The sequence below is a fragment of the Amblyomma americanum genome, chromosome 6, assembly GCF_052857255.1.
Source record: "Amblyomma americanum isolate KBUSLIRL-KWMA chromosome 6, ASM5285725v1, whole genome shotgun sequence".
NCBI classification, from domain to species: Eukaryota; Metazoa; Arthropoda; class Arachnida; order Ixodida; family Ixodidae; genus Amblyomma; species Amblyomma americanum.
In genome coordinates this window covers 128,054,480-128,069,970 of record NC_135502.1, presented here as the reverse complement: position 1 = coordinate 128,069,970, position 15,491 = coordinate 128,054,480, and positions in this window count along the sequence as shown.

The following is a 15,491-nucleotide window of genomic DNA, read 5'->3' as shown; positions in this document are numbered from 1 at the left end:
AATGACATTCTTCGAGCAGTTGTAGGTTCCAGAGTATGGGGCTCATGAAAGCGTCCCTGAGTAGAGAGTTGGGGAAGTCAATTTGCCGTGACTAGAATTTCTCCTGCGCAGTTGTAAGGCAAGCCATTGAAACGTCACTTGGAGAACAAGGCCACTTCTAAACGCAACGCCGATTATTTCCTAAGGCAGTTTAACACCCTCACTCCCAGGCCCGTGTTGTACTCGCCATGGGACGTTACATCGCCGATGACGAATGACATTCTTCGAGCAGTTGTAGGTTCCAGAGTATGAGGCTCATGAAAGCGTCCCTGTGTAGAGAGTTGGGGAAGTCAATTTGCCATGACTAGAATTTCTCCTGCGCAGTTGTAAGGCAAGCCATAGAAACGGCACTTGGAGAACAAGGCCACTTCTAAACGCAACGCCGATTATTTCCTAAGGCAGTTTAACACTCTCACTCCCAGGCCCGTGTTGTACTCGCCATGGGACGTTGTACATCGCCGATGACGAATGACATTCTTCGAGCAGTTGTAGGTTCCAGAGTATGGGGCTCATGAAAGCGTCCCTGAGTAGAGAGTTGGGGAAGTCAATTTGCCATGACTAGAATCTCTCCTGCGCAGTTGTAACGCAAGCCATTGAAACGGCACTTGGAGAACAAGGCCACTTCTAAACGCAACGCGGATTATTTCCTAAGGCAGTTTAACACTCTCACTCCCAGGCCCGTGTTGTCCTCGTCATGGGACGTTGTACATCGCCGATGACGAATGACATTCTTCGAGCAGTTGCAGGTTCCAGAGTATGGGGCTCATGAAAGCGTTCCTGTGTAGAGAGTTGGGGAAGTCAAATTGCCATGACTAGAATTTCTCCTGCGCAGTTGTAAGGCAAGCCATTGAAACGGATATTGGAGAACAAGGCCACTTCTATACGCAACGCCGATTATTTCCTAAGGCAGTTTAACACTCTCACTCCCAGGCCCGTGTTGTACTCGTCATGGGACGTTGTACATTGCCGATGACGAATGACATTCTTCGAGCAGTTGTAGGTTCCAGAGTATGGGGCTCATGAAAGCGTCCCTGTGTAGAGAGTTGGGGAAGTCAATTTGCCATGACTAGAATTTCTCCGGCGCAGTTGTAAGGCAAGCCATTGAAACGGCACTTGGAGAACAAGGCCACTTCTAAACGCAACGCCGATTATTTCCTAAGGCAGTTTAACACTCTCACTCCCAGGCCCGTGTTGTACTCGCCATGGGACGTTGTACATCGCCGATGACGAATGACATTCTTCGAGCAGTTGTAGGTTCCAGAGTATGGGGCTCATGAAAGCGTCCCTGAGTAGAGAGTTGGGGAAGTCAATTTGCCGTGACTAGAATTTCTCCTGCGCAGTTTTAAGGCAAGCCATTGAAACGGCACTTGGAGAACAAGGCCACTTCTAATCGCAACGCCGATTATTTCCTAAGGCAGTTTAACACTCTCACTCCCAGGCCCGTGTTGTACTCGCCATGGGACGTTGTACATCGCCGATGACGAATGACATTCTTCGAGCAGTTGTAGGTTCCAGAGTATGGGGCTCATGAAAGCGTCCCTGAGTAGAGAGTTGGGGAAGTCAATTTGCCGTGACTAGAATTTCTCCGGCGCCGTTGTAAGGCAAGCCATTGAAACGGCACTTGGAGAACAAGGCCACTTCTAAACGCAACGCCGATTATTTCCTAAGGCAGTTTAACACTCTCACTCCCAGGCCCGTGTTGTACTCGTCATGGGACGTTGTACATCGCCTATGACGAATGACATTCTTCGAGCAGTTGTAGGTTCCAAGTATGGGACTCATGAAAGCGTCCCTGTGTAGAGAGTAGGGGAAGTCAATTTGCCATGACTAGAATTTCTCCTGCGCAGTTCTAAGGCAAGCCATTGAAACGGCACTTGGAGAACAAGGCCACTTCTAAACGCAACGCCGATTATTTCCTAAGGCAGTTTAACACTCTCACTCCCAGGCCCGTGTTGTACTCGTCATGGGACGTTGTACATCGCCGATGACGAATGACGTTCTTCGAGCAGTTGTAGGTTCCAGAGTATGGGGCTCATGAAAGCGTCTCTGTGTAGAGAGTTGGGGTAGCAAATTTGCCATGACTAGAATTTCTCCTGCGCAGTTGTAAGGCAAGCCATTGAAACGGCACTTGGAGAACAAGGCCACTTCTGAACGCAACGCCGATTATTTCCTAAGGCAGTTTAACACTCTCACTCCCAGGCCCGTGTTGTATTCATCATCGGACGTTGTACATCGCCGATGACGAATGACATTCTTCGAGCAGTTGTAGGTTCCAGAGTACGGGGCTCATGAAAGCGTCCCTGTGTAGAGAGTTGGGGAAGTCAATTTGCCATGACTAGAATTTCTCCTGCGCAGTTCTCAGGCAAGCCATTGAAACGGCACTTGGAGAACAAGGCCACTTCTAAACGCAACGCCGATTGTTTCCTAAGGCAGTTTAACACTCTCACTCCCAGGCCCGTGTTGTACTCGTCATGAGACGTTGTACATCGCCGATGACGAATGACATTCTTCGAGCAGTTGTAGGTTCCAGAGTATGGGGCTTATGAAACCGTCCCTGTGTAGAGAGTAGGGGAAGTCAATTTGCCATCACTAGAATTTCTCCTGCGCAGTTGTAAGGCAAGCCATTGAAACGGAAATTGGAGAACAAGGCCACTTCTAAACGCAACGCCGATTATTTCCTAAGGCAGTTTAACACTCTCACTCCCAGGCCCGTGTTGTACTCGTCATGGGACGTTGTACATCGCCGATGACGAATGACATTCTTCGAGCAGTTGTAGGTTCCAGATTATGGGGCTCATGAAAGCGTCGCTGTGTAGAGAGTTGGGGAAGTCAATTTGCCATGACTAGAATTTCTCCTGCGCAGTTGTAAGGCAAGCCATTGAAACGGCACTTGGAGAACAAGGCCACTTCTAAACGCAACGCCGATTATTTCCTAAGGCAGTTTAACACTCTCACTCCCAGGCCCGTGTTGTACTCGTCATGGGACGTTGTACATCGCCGATGAAGAATGACATTCTTCGAGCAGTTCTAGGTTCCAGAGTATGGGGCTCATGAAAGCGTCCCTGTGTAGAGAGTTGGGGAAGTCAATTTGCCATGACTAGAATTTCTCCTGCGCAGTTGTAAGGCAAGCCATTGAAACGGCACTTGAACAAGGCCACTTCTAAACGCAACGCCGATTATTTCCTAAGGCAGTTTAACACTCTCACTCCCAGGCCCGTGTTGTACTCGTCATGGGACGTTGTACATCGCCGATGACGAATGACATTCTTCGAGCAGTTGTAGGTTCCAGAGTATGGGGCTCATGAAAGCGTCCCTGTGTAGAGAGTTGGGGAAGTCATTTTGCCATGACTAGAATTTCTCCTGCGCATTTGTAAGGCAAGCCATTGAAACGGCACTTGGAGAACAAGGCCACTTCTAAACGCAACGCCGATTATTTCCTAAGGCAGTTTAACACTCTCACTCCCAGGCCTGTGTTGTACTCCTCATGGGACGTTGTACATCGCCGATGACGAATGACATTCTTCGAGCAGTTGTAGGTTCCAGACTATGGGGCTCATGAAAGCGTCCCTGTGTAGAGAGTTGGGGAAGTCAATATGACACGACTAGAATTTCTCCTGCGCAGTTGTAAGGCAAGCCATTGAAACGGCACTTGGAGAACAAGACCACTTCTAAACGCAACGCCGATTATTTCCTAAGGCAGTTTAACACTCTCACTCCCTGGCCCGTGTTGTACTCGTCATGGGACGTTGTACATCGCCGATGACGAATGACATTCTTCGAGCAGTTGTAGGTTCCAGAGTATGGGGCTCATGAAAGCGTCCCTGTGTAGAGAGTTGGTGAAGTCAATTTGCCATGACTAGAATTTCTCCTGCGCAGTTGTCAGGCAAGCCATTGAAACGGCACTTGGAGAACAAGGCCACTTCTAAACGCAACGCCGATTATTTCCTAAGGCAGTTTAACACTCTCACTCCCAGGCCCGTGTTGTACTCGTCATGAGACGTTGTACATCGCCGATGACGAATGACATTCTTCGAGCAGTTGTAGGTTCCAGAGTATGGGGCTTATGAAACCGTCCCTGTGTAGAGAGTAGGGGAAGTCAATTTGCCATGACTAGAATTTCTCCTGCGCAGTTGTAAGGCAAGCCATTGAAACGGAAATTGGAGAACAAGGCCACTTGTAAACGCAACGCCGATTATTTCCTAAGGCAGTTTAACACTCTCACTCCCAGGCCCGTGTTGTACTCGTCATGGGACGTTGTACATCGCCGATGAAGAATGACATTCTTCGAGCAGTTCTAGGTTCCAGAGTATGGGGCTCATGAAAGCATCCCTGTGTAGAGAGTTGGGGAAGTCAATTTGCCATGACTAGAATTTCTCCTGCGCAGTTGTAAGGCAAGCCATTGAAACGGCACTTGAACAAGGCCACTTCTAAACGCAACGCCGATTATTTCCTAAGGCAGTTTAAAACTATCACTCACAGGCCCGTGTTGTACTCGTCATGGGACGTTGTACATCGCCGATGACGAATGACATTCTTCGAGCAGTTGTAGGTTTCAGAGTATGGGGCTCATGAAAGCGTCCCTGTGTAGAGAGTTGGTGAAGTCAATTTGCCATGACTAGAATTTCTCCTGCGCAGTTGTAAGGCAAGCCATTGAAACGGCACTTGGAGAACAAGGCCACTTCTAAACGCAACGCCGATTATTTCCTAAGGCAGTTTAACACACTCACTCCCAGGCCCGTGTTGTACTCGTCATGGGACGTTGAACATCGCCGATGACGAATGACATTCTTCGAACAGTTGTAGGTTCCAGAGTATGGGGCTCATGAAAGCGTCCCTGTGTAGAGAGTTGGGGAAGTCAATTTGCCATGACTAGAATTTCTCCTGCGCAGTTGTAAGGCAAGCCATTGAAACGGCAATTGGAGAACAAGGCCACTTCTAAACGCAACGCCGATTATTTCCTAAGGCAGTTTAACACTCTCACTCCCAGGCCCGTGTTGTACTCGTCATGGGACGTTGTACATCGCCGATGAAGAATGACATTCTTCGAGCAGTTCTAGGTTCCAGAGTATGGGGCTCATGAAAGCGTCCCTGTGTAGAGAGTTGGGGAAGTCAATTTGCCATGACTAGAATTTCTCCTGCGCAGTTGTAAGGCAAGCCATTGAAACGGCACTTGAACAAGGCCACTTCTAAACGCAACGCCGATTATTTCCTAAGGCAGTTTAACACTCTCACTCCCAGGCCCGTGTTGTACTCGTCATGGGACGTTGTACATCGCCGATGACGAATGACATTCTTCGAGCAGTTGTAGGTTCCAGAGTATGGGGCTCATGAAAGCGTCCCTGTGTAGAGAGTTGGTGAAGTCAATTTGCCATGACTAGAATTTCTCCTGCGCAGTTGTAAGGCAAGCCATTGAAACGGCACTTGGAGAACAAGGCCACTTCTAAACGCAACGCCGATTATTTCCTAAGGCAGTTTAACACACTCACTCCCAGGCCCGTGTTGTACTCGTCATGGGACGTTGTACATCGCCGATGACGAATGACATTCTTCGAGCAGTTGTAGGTTCCAGAGTATGGGGCTCATGAAAGCGTCCCTGTGTAGAGAGTTGGGGAAGTCAATTTGCCATGACTAGAATTTCTCCTGCGCAGTTGTAAGGCAAGCCATTGAAACGGCACTTGGAGAACAAGGCCACTTCTAAACGCAACGCCGATTATTTCCTAAGGCAGTTTAACACTCTCACTCCCAGGCCCGCGTTGTACTCGCCATGGGACGTTGTACATCACCGATGACGAATGACATTCTTCGAGCAGTTGTAGGTTCCAGAGTATGGGGCTCATGAAAGCGTCCCTGTGTAGAGAGTTGGGGAAGTCATTTTGCCATGACTAGAATTTCTCCTGCGCATTTGTAAGGCAAGCCATTGAAACGGCACTTGGAGAACAAGGCCACTTCTAAACGCAACGCCGATTATTTCCTAAGGCAGTTTAACACTCTCACTCCCAGGCCTGTGTTGTACTCCTCATGGGACGTTGTACATCGCCGATGACGAATGACATTCTTCGAGCAGTTGTAGGTTCCAGAGTATGGGGCTCATGAAAGCGTCCCTGTGTAGAGAGTTGGGGAAGTCAATTTGCCACGACTAGAATTTCTCCTGCGCAGTTGTAAGGCAAGCCATTGAAACGGCACTTGGAGAACAAGACCACTTCTAAACGCAACGCCGATTATTTCCTAAGGCAGTTTAACACTCTCACTCCCTGGCCCGTGTTGTACTCGTCATGGGACGTTGTACATCGCCGATGACGAATGACATTCTTCGAGCAGTTGTAGGTTCCAGAGTATGGGGCTCATGAAAGCGTCCCTGTGTAGAGAGTTGGTGAAGTCAATTTGCCATGACTAGAATTTCTCCTGCGCAGTTGTCAGGCAAGCCATTGAAACGGCACTTGGAGAACAAGGCCACTTCTAAACGCAACGCCGATTATTTCCTAAGGCAGTTTAACACTCTCACTCCCAGGCCCGTGTTGTACTCGTCATGAGACGTTGTACATCGCCGATGACGAATGACATTCTTCGAGCAGTTGTAGGTTCCAGAGTATGGGGCTTATGAAACCGTCCCTGTGTAGAGAGTAGGGGAAGTCAATTTGCCATGACTAGAATTTCTCCTGCGCAGTTGTAAGGCAAGCCATTGAAACGGCAATTGGAGAACAAGGCCACTTCTAAACGCAACGCCGATTATTTCCTAAGGCAGTTTAACACTCTCACTCCCAGGCCCGTGTTGTACTCGTCATGGGACGTTGTACATCGCTGATGACGAATGACATTCTTCGAGCAGTTGTAGGTTCCAGATTATGGGGCTCATGAAAGCGTCCCTGTGTAGAGAGTTGGGGAAGTCAATTTGCCATGACTAGAATTTCTCCTGCGCAGTTGTAAGGCAAGCCATTGAAACGGCACTTGGAGAACAAGGCCACTTCTAAACGCAACGCCGATTATTTCCTAAGGCAGTTTAACACTCTCACTCCCAGGCCCGTGTTGTACTCGTCATGGGACGTTGTACATCGCCGATGAAGAATGACATTCTTCGAGCAGTTCTAGGTTCCAGAGTATGGGGCTCATGAAAGCATCCCTGTGTAGAGAGTTGGGGAAGTCAATTTGCCATGACTAGAATTTCTCCTGCGCAGTTGTAAGGCAAGCCATTGAAACGGCACTTGAACAAGGCCACTTCTAAACGCAACGCCGATTATTTCCTAAGGCAGTTTAACACTCTCACTCCCAGGCCCGTGTTGTACTCGTCATGGGACGTTGTACATCGCCGATGACGAATGACATTCTTCGAGCAGTTGTAGGTTTCAGAGTATGGGGCTCATGAAAGCGTCCCTGTGTAGAGAGTTGGTGAAGTCAATTTGCCATGACTAGAATTTCTCCTGCGCAGTTGTAAGGCAAGCCATTGAAACGGCACTTGGAGAACAAGGCCACTTCTAAACGCAACGCCGATTATTTCCTAAGGCATTTTAACACACTCACTCCCAGGCCCGTGTTGTACTCGTCATGGGACGTTGTACATCGCCGATGACGAATGACATTCTTCGAACAGTTGTAGGTTCCAGAGTATGGGGCTCATGAAAGCGTCCCTGTGTAGAGAGTTGGGGAAGTCAATTTGCCATGACTAGAATTTCTCCTGCGCAGTTGTAAGGCAAGCCATTGAAACGGCACTTGGAGAACAAGGCCACTTCTAAACGCAACGCCGATTATTTCCTAAGGCAGTTTAACACTCTCACTCCCAGGCCTGTGTTGTACTCCTCATGGGACGTTGTACATCGCCGATGACGAATGACATTCTTCGAGCAGTTGTAGGTTCCAGAGTATGGGGCTCATGAAAGCGTCCCTGTGTAGAGAGTTGGGGAAGTCAATTTGCCATGACTAGAATTTCTCCTGCGCAGTTGTAAGGCAAGCCATTGAAACGGCACTTGGAGAACAAGGCCACTTCTAAACGCAACGCCGATTATTTCCTAAGGCAGTTTAACACTCTCACTCCCAGGCCCGCGTTGTACTCGCCATGGGACGTTGTACATCACCGATGACGAATGACATTCTTCGAGCAGTTGTAGGTTCCAGAGTATGGGGCTCATGAAAGCGTCCCTGTGTAGAGAGTTGGGGAAGTCATTTTGCCATGACTAGAATTTCTCCTGCGCATTTGTAAGGCAAGCCATTGAAACGGCACTTGGAGAACAAGGCCACTTCTAAACGCAACGCCGATTATTTCCTAAGGCAGTTTAACACTCTCACTCCCAGGCCTGTGTTGTACTCCTCATGGGACGTTGTACATCGCCGATGACGAATGACATTCTTCGAGCAGTTGTAGGTTCCAGAGTATGGGGCTCATGAAAGCGTCCCTGTGTAGAGAGTTGGGGAAGTCAATTTGCCACGACTAGAATTTCTCCTGCGCAGTTGTAAGGCAAGCCATTGAAACGGCACTTGGAGAACAAGACCACTTCTAAACGCAACGCCGATTATTTCCTAAGGCAGTTTAACACTCTCACTCCCTGGCCCGTGTTGTACTCGTCATGGGACGTTGTACATCGCCGATGACGAATGACATTCTTCGAGCAGTTGTAGGTTCCAGAGTATGGGGCTCATGAAAGCGTCCCTGTGTAGAGAGTTGGTGAAGTCAATTTGCCATGACTAGAATTTCTCCTGCGCAGTTGTCAGGCAAGCCATTGAAACGGCACTTGGAGAACAAGGCCACTTCTAAACGCAACGCCGATTATTTCCTAAGGCAGTTTAACACTCTCACTCCCAGGCCCGTGTTGTACTCGTCATGAGACGTTGTACATCGCCGATGACGAATGACATTCTTCGAGCAGTTGTAGGTTCCAGAGTATGGGGCTTATGAAACCGTCCCTGTGTAGAGAGTAGGGGAAGTCAATTTGCCATGACTAGAATTTCTCCTGCGCAGTTGTAAGGCAAGCCATTGAAACGGCAATTGGAGAACAAGGCCACTTCTAAACGCAACGCCGATTATTTCCTAAGGCAGTTTAACACTCTCACTCCCAGGCCCGTGTTGTACTCGTCATGGGACGTTGTACATCGCTGATGACGAATGACATTCTTCGAGCAGTTGTAGGTTCCAGATTATGGGGCTCATGAAAGCGTCCCTGTGTAGAGAGTTGGGGAAGTCAATTTGCCATGACTAGAATTTCTCCTGCGCAGTTGTAAGGCAAGCCATTGAAACGGCACTTGGAGAACAAGGCCACTTCTAAACGCAACGCCGATTATTTCCTAAGGCAGTTTAACACTCTCACTCCCAGGCCCGTGTTGTACTCGTCATGGGACGTTGTACATCGCCGATGAAGAATGACATTCTTCGAGCAGTTCTAGGTTCCAGAGTATGGGGCTCATGAAAGCATCCCTGTGTAGAGAGTTGGGGAAGTCAATTTGCCATGACTAGAATTTCTCCTGCGCAGTTGTAAGGCAAGCCATTGAAACGGCACTTGAACAAGGCCACTTCTAAACGCAACGCCGATTATTTCCTAAGGCAGTTTAACACTCTCACTCCCAGGCCCGTGTTGTACTCGTCATGGGACGTTGTACATCGCCGATGACGAATGACATTCTTCGAGCAGTTGTAGGTTTCAGAGTATGGGGCTCATGAAAGCGTCCCTGTGTAGAGAGTTGGTGAAGTCAATTTGCCATGACTAGAATTTCTCCTGCGCAGTTGTAAGGCAAGCCATTGAAACGGCACTTGGAGAACAAGGCCACTTCTAAACGCAACGCCGATTATTTCCTAAGGCATTTTAACACACTCACTCCCAGGCCCGTGTTGTACTCGTCATGGGACGTTGTACATCGCCGATGACGAATGACATTCTTCGAACAGTTGTAGGTTCCAGAGTATGGGGCTCATGAAAGCGTCCCTGTGTAGAGAGTTGGGGAAGTCAATTTGCCATGACTAGAATTTCTCCTGCGCAGTTGTAAGGCAAGCCATTGAAACGGCAATTGGAGAACAAGGCCACTTCTAAACGCAACGCCGATTATTTCCTAAGGCAGTTTAACACTCTCACTCCCAGGCCCGTGTTGTACTCGTCATGGGACGTTGTACATCGCCGATGACGAATGACATTCTTCGAGCAGTTCTAGGTTCCAGAGTATGGGGCTCATGAAAGCGTCCCTGTGTAGAGAGTTGGGGAAGTCAATTTGCCATGACTAGAATTTCTCCTGCGCAGTTGTAAGGCAAGCCATTGAAACGGCACTTGAACAAGGCCACTTCTAAACGCAACGCCGATTATTTCCTAAGGCAGTTTAACACTCTCACTCCCAGGCCCGTGTTGTACTCGTCATGGGACGTTGTACATCGCCGATGACGAATGACATTCTTCGAGCAGTTGTAGGTTCCAGAGTATGGGGCTCATGAAAGCGTCCCTGTGTAGAGAGTTGGTGAAGTCAATTTGCCATGACTAGAATTTCTCCTGCGCAGTTGTAAGGCAAGCCATTGAAACGGCACTTGGAGAACAAGGCCACTTCTAAACGCAACGCCGATTATTTCCTAAGGCAGTTTAACACACTCACTCCCAGGCCCGTGTTGTACTCGTCATGGGACGTTGTACATCGCCGATGACGAATGACATTCTTCGAGCAGTTGTAGGTTCCAGAGTATGGGGCTCATGAAAGCGTCCCTGTGTAGAGAGTTGGGGAAGTCAATTTGCCATGACTAGAATTTCTCCTGCGCAGTTGTAAGGCAAGCCATTGAAACGGCACTTGGAGAACAAGGCCACTTCTAAACGCAACGCCGATTATTTCCTAAGGCAGTTTAACACACTCACTCCCAGGCCCGTGTTGTACTCGTCATGGGACGTTGTACATCGCCGATGACGAATGACATTCTTCGAGCAGTTGTAGGTTCCAGAGTATGGGGCTCATGAAAGCGTCCCTGTGTAGAGAGTTGGGGAAGTCAATTTGCCATGACTAGAATTTCTCCTGCGCAGTTGTAAGGCAAGCCATTGAAACGGCACTTGGAGAACAAGGCCACTTCTAAACGCAACGCCGATTATTTCCTAAGGCAGTTTAACACTCTCACTCCCAGGCCCGCGTTGTACTCGCCATGGGACGTTGTACATCACCGATGACGAATGACATTCTTCGAGCAGTTGTAGGTTCCAGAGTATGGGGCTCATGAAAGCGTCCCTGTGTAGAGAGTTGGGGAAGTCATTTTGCCATGACTAGAATTTCTCCTGCGCATTTGTAAGGCAAGCCATTGAAACGGCACTTGGAGAACAAGGCCACTTCTAAACGCAACGCCGATTATTTCCTAAGGCAGTTTAACACTCTCACTCCCAGGCCTGTGTTGTACTCCTCATGGGACGTTGTACATCGCCGATGACGAATGACATTCTTCGAGCAGTTGTAGGTTCCAGAGTATGGGGCTCATGAAAGCGTCCCTGTGTAGAGAGTTGGGGAAGTCAATTTGCCACGACTAGAATTTCTCCTGCGCAGTTGTAAGGCAAGCCATTGAAACGGCACTTGGAGAACAAGACCACTTCTAAACGCAACGCCGATTATTTCCTAAGGCAGTTTAACACTCTCACTCCCTGGCCCGTGTTGTACTCGTCATGGGACGTTGTACATCGCCGATGACGAATGACATTCTTCGAGCAGTTGTAGGTTCCAGAGTATGGGGCTCATGAAAGCGTCCCTGTGTAGAGAGTTGGTGAAGTCAATTTGCCATGACTAGAATTTCTCCTGCGCAGTTGTCAGGCAAGCCATTGAAACGGCACTTGGAGAACAAGGCCACTTCTAAACGCAACGCCGATTATTTCCTAAGGCAGTTTAACACTCTCACTCCCAGGCCCGTGTTGTACTCGTCATGAGACGTTGTACATCGCCGATGACGAATGACATTCTTCGAGCAGTTGTAGGTTCCAGAGTATGGGGCTTATGAAACCGTCCCTGTGTAGAGAGTAGGGGAAGTCAATTTGCCATGACTAGAATTTCTCCTGCGCAGTTGTAAGGCAAGCCATTGAAACGGCAATTGGAGAACAAGGCCACTTCTAAACGCAACGCCGATTATTTCCTAAGGCAGTTTAACACTCTCACTCCCAGGCCCGTGTTGTACTCGTCATGGGACGTTGTACATCGCTGATGACGAATGACATTCTTCGAGCAGTTGTAGGTTCCAGATTATGGGGCTCATGAAAGCGTCCCTGTGTAGAGAGTTGGGGAAGTCAATTTGCCATGACTAGAATTTCTCCTGCGCAGTTGTAAGGCAAGCCATTGAAACGGCACTTGGAGAACAAGGCCACTTCTAAACGCAACGCCGATTATTTCCTAAGGCAGTTTAACACTCTCACTCCCAGGCCCGTGTTGTACTCGTCATGGGACGTTGTACATCGCCGATGAAGAATGACATTCTTCGAGCAGTTCTAGGTTCCAGAGTATGGGGCTCATGAAAGCATCCCTGTGTAGAGAGTTGGGGAAGTCAATTTGCCATGACTAGAATTTCTCCTGCGCAGTTGTAAGGCAAGCCATTGAAACGGCACTTGAACAAGGCCACTTCTAAACGCAACGCCGATTATTTCCTAAGGCAGTTTAACACTCTCACTCCCAGGCCCGTGTTGTACTCGTCATGGGACGTTGTACATCGCCGATGACGAATGACATTCTTCGAGCAGTTGTAGGTTTCAGAGTATGGGGCTCATGAAAGCGTCCCTGTGTAGAGAGTTGGTGAAGTCAATTTGCCATGACTAGAATTTCTCCTGCGCAGTTGTAAGGCAAGCCATTGAAACGGCACTTGGAGAACAAGGCCACTTCTAAACGCAACGCCGATTATTTCCTAAGGCATTTTAACACACTCACTCCCAGGCCCGTGTTGTACTCGTCATGGGACGTTGTACATCGCCGATGACGAATGACATTCTTCGAACAGTTGTAGGTTCCAGAGTATGGGGCTCATGAAAGCGTCCCTGTGTAGAGAGTTGGGGAAGTCAATTTGCCATGACTAGAATTTCTCCTGCGCAGTTGTAAGGCAAGCCATTGAAACGGCAATTGGAGAACAAGGCCACTTCTAAACGCAACGCCGATTATTTCCTAAGGCAGTTTAACACTCTCACTCCCAGGCCCGTGTTGTACTCGTCATGGGACGTTGTACATCGCCGATGACGAATGACATTCTTCGAGCAGTTCTAGGTTCCAGAGTATGGGGCTCATGAAAGCGTCCCTGTGTAGAGAGTTGGGGAAGTCAATTTGCCATGACTAGAATTTCTCCTGCGCAGTTGTAAGGCAAGCCATTGAAACGGCACTTGAACAAGGCCACTTCTAAACGCAACGCCGATTATTTCCTAAGGCAGTTTAACACTCTCACTCCCAGGCCCGTGTTGTACTCGTCATGGGACGTTGTACATCGCCGATGACGAATGACATTCTTCGAGCAGTTGTAGGTTCCAGAGTATGGGGCTCATGAAAGCGTCCCTGTGTAGAGAGTTGGTGAAGTCAATTTGCCATGACTAGAATTTCTCCTGCGCAGTTGTAAGGCAAGCCATTGAAACGGCACTTGGAGAACAAGGCCACTTCTAAACGCAACGCCGATTATTTCCTAAGGCAGTTTAACACACTCACTCCCAGGCCCGTGTTGTACTCGTCATGGGACGTTGTACATCGCCGATGACGAATGACATTCTTCGAGCAGTTGTAGGTTCCAGAGTATGGGGCTCATGAAAGCGTCCCTGTGTAGAGAGTTGGGGAAGTCAATTTGCCATGACTAGAATTTCTCCTGCGCAGTTGTAAGGCAAGCCATTGAAACGGCACTTGGAGAACAAGGCCACTTCTAAACGCAACGCCGATTATTTCCTAAGGCAGTTTAACACTCTCACTCCCAGGCCCGCGTTGTACTCGCCATGGGACGTTGTACATCACCGATGACGAATGACATTCTTCGAGCAGTTGTAGGTTCCAGAGTATGGGGCTCATGAAAGTGTCCCTGTGTTGAGAGTTGGGGAGGTCAATTTGCCATGACTAGAATTTCTCCGGCGCAGTTGTAAGGCAAGCCATTGAAACGGCACTTGAACAAGGCCACTTCTAAACGCAACGCCGATTATTTCCTAAGGCAGTTTAACACTCTCACTCCCAGGCCCGTGTTGTACTCGTCATGGGACGTTGTACATTGCCGATGACGAATGACATTCTTCGAGCAGTTGTAGGTTCCAGATTATGGGGCTCATGAAAGCGTCCCTGTGTAGAGAGTTGGGGAAGTCAGTTTGCCATGACTAGAATTTCTCCTGCGCAGTTGTAAGGCAAGCCATTGAAACGGCTCTTGGAGAACAAGGCCACTTCTAAACGCAACGCCGATTATTTCTTAATGCAGTTTAACACTCTCACTCCCAGGCCCGTGTTGTACTCGCCATGGGACGTTGTACATCGCCGATGACGAATGACATTCTTCGAGCAGTTGTAGGTTCCAGAGTATGGGGCTCATGAAAGCGTCCCTGTGTAGAGAGTTGGGGAAGTCAATTTGCCATGACTAGAATTTCTCCTGCGCAGTTGTAAGGCAAGCCATTGAAACGGCACTTGGAGAACAAGGCCACATCTAAACGCAACGCGGATTATTTCCTAAGGCAGTTTAACACTCTCACTCCCAGGCCCGTGTTGTACTCGTCGTGAGACGTTGTACATCACCGATGACGAATGACATTCTTCGAGCAGTTGTAGGTTCCAGAGTATGGGGCTCATGAAAGCGTCCCTGTGTAGAGAGTTGGGGAAGTCAATTTGCCATGACTAGAATTTCTCCTGCGCAGTTGTAAGGCAAGCCATTGAAACGGCAATTGGAGAACAAGGCCACTTCTAAACGCAACGCCGATTATTTCCTAAGGCAGTTTAACACTCTCACTCCCAGGCCCGTGTTGTACTCGTCATGGGACGTTGTACATCGCCGATGACGAATGACATTCTTCGAGCAGTTGTAGGTTCCAGATTATGGGGCTCATGAAAGCGTCCCTGTGTAGAGAGTTGGGGAAGTCAATTTGCCATGACTAGAATTTCTCCTGCGCAGTTGTAAGGCAAGCCATTGAAACGGCACTTGGAGAACAAGGCCACTTCTAAACGCAACGCCGATTATTTCCTAAGGCAGTTTAACACTCTCACTCCCAGGCCCGTGTTGTACTCGTCATGGGACGTTGTACATCGCCGATGAAGAATGACATTCTTCGAGCAGTTCTAGGTTCCAGAGTATGGGGCTCATGAAAGCGTCCCTGTGTAGAGAGTTGGGGAAGTCAATTTGCCATGACTAGAATTTCTCCTGCGCAGTTGTAAGGCAAGCCATTGAAACGGCACTTGAACAAGGCCACTTCTAAACGCAACGCCGATTATTTCCTAAGGCAGTTTAACACTCTCACTCCCAGGCCCGTGTTGTACTCGTCATGGGACGTTGTACATCGCCGATGACGAATGACATTCTTTGAGCAGTTGTAGGTGCC